General features: G+C 36.0%; 1 non-coding gene across 1 annotated transcript; it reads right to left on the bottom strand.

Annotated features, from left to right (window-relative positions):
- Window positions 1-7,058: 7,058 nt before the first annotated feature.
- On the bottom strand, window positions 7,059-7,165 carry LOC122726887. The gene has a single exon (XR_006352880.1). It is a non-coding gene; the product is annotated as a U6 spliceosomal RNA (small nuclear RNA).
- Between the last annotated feature and the right edge of the window lie 6,761 nt (window positions 7,166-13,926).

Here is a 13,926-nt window from a genome sequence, read left to right as displayed (position 1 = left end):
TTTTATTTTAAAGGACTAATAATAATGCTATTATAAAATAGGAATAAATTATTTATTGTTGTTGAGTTGTTTCAGTCATGTCTGACACTTCATGATCACATTTGGGGTTTTCTTGTTAAAGATAATGGAGTGGTTTGCCATATCCTTCTCTGGCTTATTTTATAGATGAGGAAACTGAGGCAAACAGGGCTAAGCAACTTGCCAGGGGTGTCTGAGGCCAGATTTTAACACACAAAGATGAGCCTTACTTCAGTCATGACTCTCTATCCACGTAGATGTCCTAAGGTAAGTGTTTACAGAATGCCAAAACATCTGGATTTAAAAAGTGAAAATTTCAGGCAATTTCAGCTTATTTGGTCAACACATCATTGTTATTTTTCAGTCCTTTTCAGTTGTGTTCAACTCTTCATGACATCATTTGGCATTTTCTTGGAAAAAGATACTTGGGTGGTTTGTCATTTCCTTCTCTATCTCATTTTACAAGAGAACACTGAGACAAATAGATTTAAGTGACTTGCTCAGGGTGACACAGCTAGTTAATTGTCTGAGGTTAGATTCGTATTCAAGAAGATGAATTTTCCTTATACCAGGCCTGGCACGTTATCCACTACACCACCTGTCACCTACACATCATAAAACATCTAATATTAGTAAAATTTTAAAGATGGTAAGGAATGTGAACACATAGAAATCTGACCCAGTTATGGGACAATGCCTACAGTTTAAATATTATTTTTCACAATTTTTCACAGGATAGTTGACACCAAATAAGAAAGAAGTTAAAGAAGTTAATATAATGTTAGAAAAATTAGATAGGATAGATGTCTTGAGAAAATTGAAGGGGGATAGAAAGGAATATAGCTTTTTCTCAGCAGTACATGGCACATGCTCAAAAACTGACCATGTATTAGGGCACAAAAACCTCATAGTCAAATATAGAAAGACAGAAATAGTAAATCATCCTTCTCAGATCATGACACAATAAAAATTACATGTGATAAAGAGCCATGGAAAGGTAAACTGAAAATTAATTGGAAACTAAACAATCTCATCCTGAAGAATGAGTGGGTCAAACAACAAACCATAAAAACAATCAATAACTTGATCCAAGACAATGACAATTATGAGACAGCATACCAAAACCTATGGGATGCAGCCAAAGCAGTGGATAATACACTATGACCAGCTAGGATTTAAACCAGGAATGCAAGGCTGGAAAACTATCAACATAATCAACCAAATAAATAAGAAAACTAACCAAAATCATATAATTATCTCAATAGATGAAGAGAAAGCATTTGACAAAATACAACACTTAACCCTATTAAAAAAAAAACAAACTAGAGAGCACAGGAATAGGTAGAGCTTTTCTTAAAATAATAAGCAATATCTACCTTAAACCAACAGCAAACATTATATGTAACAGGGATAAGTTAGACGCATTCCCAATAAGATCAGGGGTGAAACAAGGATATCCAAAAGGAGTTAAAAGCCAAGAAATAGGTGGTCAAGATGAACAGGCAGAGAATATAACAGACCATCAAAAGCTTCTTTGGTGGCAAGGTAGATCAAAATAAACTTAGAAGACACAGGTGTGAACTGAATGTGAAGGGATGATATCTGTAAATCATTTATTTTTTGTTTATCCTTGTTGTTGTTTTTTTGTGGGGGGGCAAGCAGGGTGGGGTGGCTTATGTCTGGGGCCAGATTTGGGCTCAGGGCCTCCTGGGTCCAGGGCTGGTGCTTTGTCCACTGTGTCACCTAGCTGACCCATGAACACCTTTAAAATAAAGTTAAGGGGTAAGAGGAATGCACTAGAAGAAAGGGAAAGGGAGATGTGGAATTGGGTAAGGTAGCTCACATAAAAGAAACAAGAAAAAGCTTTTGGAGTAGAGGGGAAGATGGGAAAGGAGCAGGGAGTAAGACTTACTCTCCTCAGATTTGGCTCAAAGATGGAATAACATACACACTCAAGTGGGTATGGTAATATATTTTGCCCTGAGGGAAAGTGGGAGGGGAAGGAGATAAAGGGGGAGGAGAAGTGAAGGAAGGGAAGGTAGATTGGGGTATGGGTAGTAAAAATCAAAACACTTTTGATGAGGGATAGGGTGAAAGAAGGTAGAAAATAGAATAAATATCAAGGAATAGGATAGAGGGAACTACAGTTAGCAATAGCAACTTTTAAAGAAATGATGAACAAGATGCTCTCGGGAGGACATATGAATAATGCAAACCATCAACAGAGAAAGAATTGATGGTATCTGAATACAGACTGAAGTATAATTTTATTTGTTAGTTCATCTTTTAAAAGTTATTTTTTATGTTTTCTTTCACAACCTAATGTGAAGAGGTTTTGCATGACTGCACATATATGACATATTGAATTGCTTGATTTCTTAGGGAGGTTTGAGGAGGAAGGGTGGAAGAAAATTTAGAAAAGAAAGTTTTTAAGAATCAATGTGAAAAATTTGGGTTTTTAATATAACTTGGGGAAATTCTAAATAATAAAAAAATAAAATTTAAAAATATACCAATTGTTCATGGATAGACCAAGCTAATATAATAAAATGACATTTCCACCTAAATTAATTTACTTATTCAGTGCCATACCAATCAGACTACCTAAAAATTATTTTATAGAGTTAGAAAAAATAATAACAAAATTCATCTAGAAGAAAAGAAAGTAAAAAATATCAAGGGAACTAATGAAAAAATGCACAGGAAGGGGGGATAGCCATACCAAATTTGAAGCTATACTATTAAGCAGCAGTCATCAAACTATTTGGTTCTGGCTAAGAAATAGAGTGATGAATCAATGGAATAGATTAGGCACAGGAGACACAGTAGTAAATGACTACAGTAATCTACTGTTTGATAAACCCAAAGACTGCAGCTTCTGGAATAGGAACTCAGTATCTGACAAAAACTGCTGGGAAAACTGGAAGATAGTATGGCAGAAACTAGGCATAGACCAACATCTTACACTGTATACCAAAATAAAGTCAAAATGGGTACAAGATTTAGTCATAAAGGGTGATATCATAGATAAATTAGGAGAGGAAGGAGTAGTTTACCTCTTAGATCTATGGAGAGGAAAAAACTTTATGTCCAAACAAAAGATAGAAAATATTATGAAATGCAAGATGGATGACTTGGATTACATTAAATTAAATAGTTTTTGTACAAACAGAAGTAATGCAGCCAAAATTAGAAGGGAGGCAAAAATCTGGGAAACAATTTTTATAGCCAGTATTTCTGATAAAGGACTCATTTCTAAAATATATCAGGAACTAAATCAAATTTATAAGAATCCAAGTCATTCCCCAATTGAGAAATGGTCAAAGGATATGAACAGGCAGTTTTCTAATGAAGAAATCAAAGCTATCTGTTGCCATAGGGAAAAAATGCTATAAATCACTATTGATTAGAGAAATGCAAATTAAAACAACTCTGAGGTACCACCTGACATCTATCAGATTGACTAATATGACAAAAAATATAAAATAATAAATGTTGGAGAAGCTGTAAAAAATTGGAACACTAATGCATTGTTGGTGGAGCTGTGAATGGATCCAAACATTCTGAAGAGTAATTTCGAACTTTACCCAAAAGGCGATGGGACTATGCATACCTTTTGACCCAGTAATACCACTATTAAGGCTGTATCCCAAAGAGATGATAGAAGAGGGAAAAGGACCCACATGTACAAAAAATATTTATAGCAGCTCAATTGGAGAATGGCTAAACAACTTGTGGTATATGAATGTATTGGAATACTATTGTGCTATAAGAAACAATGAGCAGAAGGATTTCAGGGAAACCTGGAAGGACTTACATGAACTGATGCTGACAGAGAGAAGCGGAATTGGGAGACCATTGTACACAATAACAACAATGTTGCATGATGAACAATGGTGATAGACTTGGCTCTTCTCAGCAATTCAATGATTCAAAACAATTCCAGAGAAGTCATGATAGAAAATATTCTCAACATCCAGAAAAAAGAACTGTGGATTATGAATGCAGATTGGACCATACTGTTTCTACTTTGGGGCTATCTTTCTTTTTACTTCTTTTTTGCATTTTTTGCCCTTGTGTTCTGATTCTTCTTTCACAATATGACTAATACAGAAATATATTTAATGTGATTGCACATATATAACCTATATCAGATTGCTTTCTGTCTTGAGGAGGAGGGAGGGAAGGAAGGGTTGGAGATAAATTTGGAATTAAAAATGCTATGAAAACAAATTTTGAAAACTATCCTTACATGTAAATGAAAAATAATAAAATACTTTATTAATAGAAAAAAGAGAAAATGCTGGCCGAGTCTCCAAACATTGTTTAATTTAAAATACTCATCTGTAAAAGTAGGAATTTGGAATACATAGCACTTAATGTCCCTTGAAAATCTAAATCTGTGATCCTTTGATCCTCCTGTTTAGTTCTGGGCCCAGATGATGGTCCATCAATAGCACTTTTATTAATGGGAAAAACTCAACTAGATACCCATGTAAATATATGTTATAATATACTTTGTCATCTACTTTGTATATGTGTGTGATTTTTTTGTTTTTGTTTTTTTGTCAAGTGTATGTATTGGGAAATTTAAATGAACCAATTTTACATTAATCTTCCCTAGGTATAATATGAGTATCCTTAATGCAGTGTTAGGGAAAGGGCAAATTCTTATACCTCATCTTTTAGATGACTGCACAGAATTGTCTACCTGCATTCACAGACACTTAATGATAGCTATATTTGGAATTGTAGTGACAAAAGAAACAAAAATCTCTGTATCTTCCCTGCCAGTTATCTGATCTCTTTATTCGCTCATTTCATTCCCTTCATCAAGGCAAATATCTTCCTACCTTAGTTATTCTTGAATAGATATGTAAGATTAAAATCTAGACCTTTATTATCTATCCATAATCTGTATGTATGCATACATGTATACTTACACATGCATACACATACATACACCTCTTTCACTCTTCAAGAATCAATATGAAGACTGTTCTTCAGCTCATATAAGCTCCACAGAGTCATGTTGACCTGTACCATGAATCTGTCATGAATGTTTAATACCTGCAGTCAGAACTTGGATGACAATAAAATGTGATTTGCTTCCAACAAGCTTCACTTACTTATAAGTAACAAATGCAGATGAAGTTTACCAAAGGTAAAAAACACAGTCCCTCCTATTATTACCCACTGTACCCTCTACATTTCAGCAGAATTGGAATATTCTTAGTCTTCTGACCATGGCTTACGATGTCCCTCCAGTGTGCTTTGTTCATACTATTCCATATACTTGGCATATCCTCCCACGTTCCTTAGTCACCAGTTAAATTACTTACTACTTATCATTTAAAGGTCAATTCAAATACCACCTCTTTAATAGGCAATAAAATGTAGTTAAATTATGATAGATTCTAGTTAATAAAGATTGCAAAAGTGAAAGTTAGGAGGATAGCTTGAGGGGATGTCAGATTCAAGTGAAGATTTCTTAGAGCTAGAAGAGATCTGATAATATTTGTAGGTATCAATAAAAGAAGCAGTAGATAATGATAACTTGGAAATGAAAGAGCAAGTGAGGGAATAATTGATGGGACAAACTCAGGAAGGAGATGTGGAGAGATAGAATCAAGGAGGCAAATAGAAAACTTAGTTATGGCAAGGAGAATAGCATTTCCATTGAAATGGAAGCAAAAGATGCCTGAGTAAGTGAAATTCTAGAGTGCTTGTGAGATCTGAAATAGAGACGATAAGGATGCTCTTGAAAGTGATTTCTAAAATTTTCTTAGTAAAGTAAGAGGTAAGAACATCTTCTGAGAAAGGATTTGGGGAGGTAAAACTAAAGTTAATATTATATTTGTATTGTGAGTGTTAAAATAGTATTCACACATGTCCCCAACTTGCTTTTTGTTTGTTTGTTTGGTTGGTTGGTGTTTTGTGGGGCAATGGGGGTTAAGTGACTTGCTCAGGGTCACACAGCTAGTATGTGTCAAGTGTCTGAGGTTGGATTTGAACTCAGGTCCTCCTGAATCCAGGGCTGGTGCTTTATCCACTGTGCCACCTAGCTTCTCCCTCCACAACTTGCTTTTAGTTTCCCCATTACCTTGAATTTATTTCTTTTGTGTTGTAACGATTGTAATGACGCCACCTGCTGGAGACTTACTGTAGAAAAGCTCTGCCATGAGGTGAATGTCTCTGAGGGCAAGATCATGCATCTTTTCTTTGGCGTCAGGAAGTGACATTTGCTGGTGGGAAGAAGAGGGGGGAGCCTGGCGCTCTGACTCACACTCTTACCTGTGGAGCTAGAAATGTGCTCTCCCTTTAATAGATAGATGAATGTAGGTCTTTCTCTCTCTCTTTACCAAATTCTTATTCTCCTTAATAAATGCTTAAAAGTCTAACTCTTGCTAAAGCTTATAATTTATTGGCGACCACTCATTAGATATTTTAGACAGACTAGCTAGAATTTTAGCCTTAACAGATGGTGACCACGAAGGGACTATCTCTTTAAGAAGAATTTTGGCAACAAAGGCAGCTGTGGCTTGGGGGCTGGGAAATGTCTCCACCCACTGAGTGAGTTGATCAACTATAACAAGGCAAAATTTATAATGTCCTGATTTTGGCATTGTAATATAGTCAATTTGCAAGTGCTCAAAGGGTGTATATGCTAGAGGATGACCTCCATAAGCTTTGGCTTTGAAAGCATGCTGATTATAAGATTGACATGTGGAGTATCCCGAGAAGATTCCAGATGCTGTGTTAGTCACACCTGGTGCTATGTAGGTTCTCTTAATAGAGTCCACAATTGTCTTCTCAATGAACCCTCCACAAGGGGGGACTATAGTAATATTAAGGTTTTTTTTTAAGTTGTTTTATTAAATAACTGGTTTATAAAGTCAGATCAGTGCAGTGACTTATTGGGGGAATATGGAATTAGTGCTTATATCACAACAGTTCCCCTCAGTCACATCTTGATCTACAGTATGCAAAGAGAAGGGCAAGGCAGTGCACTAAACACAACACAAATCTCAACAGGGCTTAAAAATATGGAATGCTTCATGAATTTACATGTCATCCTTGCACAGGGGCCATGCTAATCTTCTTTGTATTGTTCCAATTTTAGTATATGTGCTGCCTAAGCGAGCACAGTAATATTAAGTTTTAAAGAATGTTTCAATATTTGTCTTATTATATGTTTCATGTGTAACAACTAAGATTCTGAATTCCCTCAGACATGTTTTTGAGAACTTATATTATTTTATTTGATTATTGACAAAGCTATTTTAAAGTTGTGTTAAGCTCAATTTTGTAGGAAATTTTCCTGGCTGATTACCAGCATCCACACATCAACCCCTGAAAAGACTCCCATTCCACGACTACACCTAGAGGACATCTGAGAAAAGACTTTCAGAGATTTTAAATGAACAGTTTTGTTTTGTTGTTGTTTTTTTTTTCTTTTTCTCTTTCTGTTATAATATACACCATCTGTTACATGTACTCTCTGCAGATGCCTTCCCTTTGTAAGACGAATGTCAAAGCACTGGTTCATGCGGACAAAAAACCACCCCTCTGGACAAAACTTTCCTCTGTCCCTTTTCTATATTATTATTAACATATTGTTAGTTAGCGTAGGTTATTATATTCTGTTATTTTTGACTGTTTCATCAAGGAAATGCCCCATTTCTTGAAGAAACAAAGCGGGGACTGTAATGATTGGAATGACGCCACCTGCTGGAGACTTACTGTAGAAAAGCTCCACCATGAGGTGAAGGTCTCTGAGGGCAAGACCATGCGTCTTTTCTTTGGTGTCAGGAAGTGACATTTGCTTGTGGGAGGAAGAAGGGGGAGCCTGGAGCTCTGACTCGGGCTCTTTTGTGTGGACTCTGGCGGAGAGCAGAGCTAGAAATGTGCTCTGCCTTTAATAGATAGATGAATGTAGGCCTTTCTTTCTCTCTTTACCAAATTCTTATTCTCCTTAATAAATGCTTAAAAGTCTAACTTGGCAACCACTCATTAGATATTTTAGACAGACTAGCTAGAATTTTAGCCTTAACAGAGTGTATACTAAAACTGTATAAATTGATATATATATACTTGAATAGCAATATAAGAATAGTTATATGCATGTATATATACACACTTAAATAGCTTTATATACGTGTGTATGCTTAAATAGTTATTCTTTTGAATAAACAATGAACAGTGCCACTAAGAGAGCCAATTTGGCTACAAGTAGCCAGAACAAAACAATTCAAATATCATGGAGCCACAGGGAGAATCACACAAGAGGGGCTTCTGCATTAAAAGAGTAGAGGATTTCTTATATGATATTCTGGAAGGTAAAAGCTCTAGGGTAACAACCAAGAAGAACCTATCCAGCAAAGGAAGGAAAGAAGGAAGGAAAGTAAGAGAAAGAAAAAAGAAAGAAAGAAAGAAGAAAAGAAAAGAAAAGAAAAGAAAAGAAAAGAAAAGAAAAGAAAAGAAAAGAAAAGAAAAGAAAAGAAAAGAAAAGAAAGAAAAGAGAGGAGAGGAGGGGAGAGGAAGGGTGGGGCTGGGCAAAGAAAGGATAGGAATGGAAAGAAAAAGAAAGAAACAAAGAGAAAAAACAATCCTTGTAGGCTTAATTTATTTAATCTGTAATTTATTAATTGAAGGGCACAAGAGAATGCACTTTGTCTCTGATTAATACATTAATGAATGGTGTACTTTCTGATGATTTTAGACTTTCATCAAACACTGACTTAACAGAACAACCAAAAAGCAAAAGGTTCAAGATTTAAAACTCTCTTGTGAAAACTCTCATTGTGAATCGTCAGACTTGAACTTCCCATGGAGGTAGATTTAGCCTGTAATAATATTTGTTTCCAGGCATTGTATTTAACTTTAAGGATTCCCTAGACATGTTATCCATGTCCTGACAGATTTCTGCTGCTAAATGGATAATTCCAGTTTGTACCAACTCAATCCTAGTGACAACTAGGTCTTGGGTCATATTTTTTCTATAATGGAACTATTTATTTGGCTGCAAAACTTAATCAGCTAAGAACGCTTTAAAAGTTCCTAATAGTGAGAAATAATATCTTAGACCTATTGCCCTTAATAATTCATTTTAACTTCTTTTGTGCTTTTGGTGAAATCCTTTTTTGAAAATGAATAAGTAAAGGAGAAAAAAGGAATTAGCTGTGGTTTCTTAGTTTTCATAGGGGAGGACAATGGCTATGTGTTTGAGCCAGTCCCTTTGCAAAGAACAGAAATGTTTGATGTTGAAAATGTCTTTGATATTCATAGGATCAAGGCACAGATCTGGGCAACAGACACAAATCGTTGCTTCAGTTTGAAATATAAAGATTTTAAGAATCTAGAGATTAATTACAAAAAATAAAAGACATGGACAAATGATATTTAACATTGTGATTCAAGACAAAAAAAATAAAGGTAGTGAAAAAGAATCTGAGAGGTGATATTTTGGATTGAATTCATGGGATAATAGATTTTAATTCACCACCCCTAACTACAACTGCTTCCTTCTTCCTAACTTCCCCATTATTGTCCAAGGCACCTCTATGCTTCTTGTTCCCTAAGCTTGCAATCAGATGTAACCTCAACTCCTCATTGTTTCTCACCTCACCCCTGAAGTCCAATCAGTTTCTAAGTCATATTAATTTTCTCTTCATAACATCTTTCATACACATGCCTTTCTCTTCTCTTTCATTGTACTCCCAGTGCAAGTATTCATTACCTCATGCCTGAACTATTGCAGTAGACTCCTGGTTGGTCTCCCTACCTCAAGTCTTTCTCCAATCTAGTCTACCTTCCTCTCAGCTTCTAAAAGAATCTTAAAGTGAAAGTCTGACCATGACAGTATCCCTATTCTATACAAAAAACACCAAACAAACAAAAAAGAACAAAAAATCTTTAATGGCTCTTTTAACTATTGTATCAAATGCAGCACCCTTTCTTCACCTTTAAAACCCTTTACAATTTGTTGTCTTTCTACCTTTCTAGTCTTCCCACATCTTGCTCCCCCATGTGTGCTCTAATCCAGTGACATAGCCCTTCTTGCTATTCCTCCTACATATCTCTCTGTCTCCTAATGCTGAACCCTGATGCTGTTCCTTCAGCCTGGAATTCTTTCCCTAATCATATCTGTCTCTTGACTTCTTGGCTTCCATCAAGTCTCAGATGAAATGACACATTCTGGAAGAAGCCTTTCCCATTTCCCTTTTCTGATATTATCTCCAACTTTACTATAAATGTGTTGTTTGCACATAGTTTTTTGCATGTGGTATCCCCCATTAAGTTATAAGCTTTTTGAGAGCAGAGACTATTTTTATGATTCTCTTTCACCCCTAGAACTTAGCAGAATACTTGGTATATAATAGATACTCAGTAAATGCTTGTTGACAGGAAAGGCACCTTAGAAGTCCAACCCTTTCTTTTGCAAATGAAGAACACACCCAGCAAGGTTAAGTGACTTTTCCAAATTCACATGAGATCCAAGTGTCTGAGCAAGAAATGGAACTAAGATGTTCCTGAATAAGAATCCTTCTTATTTGGAATGTTTGTGCAGAACATTACTTAGCCTATCAGCACCTGGCACTATCAACAATACAGTGTGAAGATTAGATTCATTCACATGAGGTCATGTGAATGGGAAAAAATGCATTATGTTTTGTTGTCTTCTTTTTAAGGGGGGGGGGGAGGCTTCAAATCATTTAACTCATGGGGATTGACCTTATAGGGATAGTTACTTTTTTTTTTTTAACTCAACCTGTGGTTTCCCTGTTGCAGAGAACCACCAAAGAGGAAACTCCCTTTATCTATGCAGATCTGCATCTTCTTGGCAACTTTTAATCTTAGAGACTTGTCTGGGACAAAGCTTAAGTGACTTTCCCAGGGTCATACAATCAATATGTGTCAGAATTAGGTCTTAAACCCAGGTCTTCCTCACAACAACACTGAATGTCCATCCCACAACACCTTGGAGTCTCTCTATGGAGGCATCTCCTGCATCTGGGGAAGCTATCCATGATTGGAGATGGGAGCTGACCCTATAACCTAAATTTAAAGAGGACTTCCAGGTCAACCTTCTCTTCATTTCTCAACCAGTTGTACTCCTTTGGTCTTTTCCATCATGCCTCAATTTAGGTACCATCCTTTTCTATGCCCTTCCAGCCTCCTTTTATATGTTGTCTTCCCCATTAGATTATAAACTCTTTGAGGGAAGGGACTGCATTTTTTCATATTCTATGCCAAGAGGTTATCACAGTGTAGCCTGGCGCATAATAGGCACTTAATAAATGTTTATTGACTGAGTAAGTGAATATGCTACCTCCCTTTGGAGATTGTTTGGGGTGACACCATCAAGTGCTCCAGAAAATAAAATAATTTTAGCCCAAGTCCCTAAGAAACACAATATCTAGTGCCCTACCTATTTTACATTGTGAGACTCCAATAACCCAATACATGTGAAAAGTGCTTTGAAAAAGGAGAAAGTGCTATGAGACTACAAGGTGTTATTATGGTATCAAGCATCAGACATTCATTGCAATTGGGCCATGTAGAAATAGGATCGTGGCATCAATGGGATTTATTCTATCTAGACTCCCTTTCAAATGAAAACAGTTTTCCCAAAGACAAAGCATTCCAAAGTCACTGCTCAGTCCTAGTACTTCAAATGAACCAAATGTTTTAGTTCTTCCTCATTCAATTTCACTTGTAAAGGATAACCTAAGACTGCTGTCAGTCCCTGCTCCCACGATATCACATCCAGTTCCTAGAGGATTTAATACAGTTTGGTTTAGAAAAAGAAGAAAAAGATTTCAAGTACTAACCCAGACAGAATCGTAATTTTATGTTTCTATCATAGGCACCACCATCATTTCAATCTTCCATTATCCTCTACTCCTCATTGCCTCTCAATCTATATATGTAGTTGCCACATCTCACCATTTCTGCCTTTACTTCTCATGAATCCATCACCTGTTACATATCCTCAAAGCTCACTTCAGGGCCCTCATCACCTCTTGCTCAATTTATTGCAATAACCTTATTTAGTTTCTCTATCTCAAGTTTGGTTTTTGTTTTGGTTTTGGTTTTGTAATGCTAGTCTAAACTCCATACAATTACCAAAGTGATTTTCCTTAGGCACAGATCTAACTATGTAACCTTACTAATCAATAAAGTATAATTGCTCTCCATTACCTCTGAAATAAAACATAAACTTCCCCTTTTTTTTGTTTTTAAGGTCCTCACAACCTGGCCCCAAGGATCCAGTCTCACAATTCATTGCTACCCCTCTTTTTCCTGTGATCCAGCTAAACTGACCCTCTGTTCTTCACAAATAACCCTCCAAATTCCACCTTGGTGCCTTTTTGCTCTCTGACCTGTATGCTTGTAACACACACCTTCCTCACATTCATCATAGGTATGATAGTGAAAAGAACACTAGACATAGAGGTAGGAAGACCTGAATTCAAATTTGAACTCAGTCACTGCAATCTATTATTCTTTCTTCCTTACATAATTCCTTTCCCTCTAACACTTCTAAAATGCTCTGGTTCTGGGAAATCAAGTTATGTAATCAAATATTTATTAAGCACTTATTATTTATCCAACAGCACTGTGCTAAGCTCTGGGTATACTAAAAAAGGCCAAAACATGGTCCCTCTCCTCAAACACCTCATAATATAATGGGAGAGATATGTAACAGCTATGTACAAACAAGAAATAAATAAGATGAAATAGGGATATGAAGGTGTCTGGTGACTAGAATGAAGCAAAGTTCAATTGGAAAGATGCTTTTTTATCCAAGAAGATAAGGTTGAAAAGGTTGTTCAAAGGGATAAGTAAAGGGTTTGAATATAGGAAACTTTTGTAATATTTGAATATTTTTGTGGGGCAATAAGGGTTAAGTGACTTGCCCAGGGTCACATAGCTAGTAAGTGTCAAGTGTCTGAGGCCAGATCTGAACTCAGGTCCTCCTGAATCCAGGGCCGGTGCCTTATCCACTGTGCCACCTAACTGCCCCAATATTTGTATTTTTAAAATAAAGTTTAGTTGTTTATTATTTGCATATAATTATATGTCTAAATGCATATATATATTTAATATGCTAATGCATGTATATAAAGAAATAAACTTTTATATAAATCCTCCAATATGCCAGGCATCCCTTTACCAAAGAAACTCATTTGACTCAGTTCCCCATGTATTTGAGAAATGAAGTATTTATCAGAGAAACTTGATGTAAAGTTGTTTTGTATTTCTTCATTGTCTATAGCAATTTTTAGCAAACTATGGCTACTCTGATAATCTCTTTAAATTAGGGGTTTTTTTGCTTTTATATTGTCTGAGCTCATGATTGCTATACCTCCCTTTTTTACTTCAACTGAAGCATAATACATTCTATTCTAGCCCCTTATTTTAATTCTATGTGTTCATCTGTTTCAAGTGTCTCTTTTAAACAGCACATTATTAGATTCTAATTTCTAATCCATTTTGTGATCTGCTTCCATTTTATAGGTGAGCTCATCCCATTCATATTCCTAGTTATGATTACTTATAGTTTTCCCTATATAATTTTCTTCTATTTATCTTTCTCTCTCTTTCTTCATCCTGCCCCTCCTCACAAGTCTATTTTTCAGGAGCCAAGATGATGGATTAGGGGTAGCTACTCAGCTGAACTCTTCCAACTTTCCCCACTAAACAAGAAAGGTTAAAATAACTCCTTAAATCAAATTTTGAAGTGGCAGAGCAATCAAAAGTTTGTGGTGAGATATTTTTCCAACCAAAGAAAACCTAAGAGGTCAGCAGGAGAAGTCTCTGACATTATGGTGAAGGCCTATCTGGAGACCACACACAAAATGGCAGCAACAGTGTCCTCAGCAACTTCAAGAGCTCTCAGTC

This window comes from Dromiciops gliroides, chromosome 4 (assembly GCF_019393635.1).
Source record: "Dromiciops gliroides isolate mDroGli1 chromosome 4, mDroGli1.pri, whole genome shotgun sequence".
Taxonomy (NCBI): domain Eukaryota; kingdom Metazoa; phylum Chordata; class Mammalia; order Microbiotheria; family Microbiotheriidae; genus Dromiciops; species Dromiciops gliroides.
Note: the sequence above shows the minus strand (reverse complement) of the source record. Positions and strands in the feature narration are given on the sequence as shown.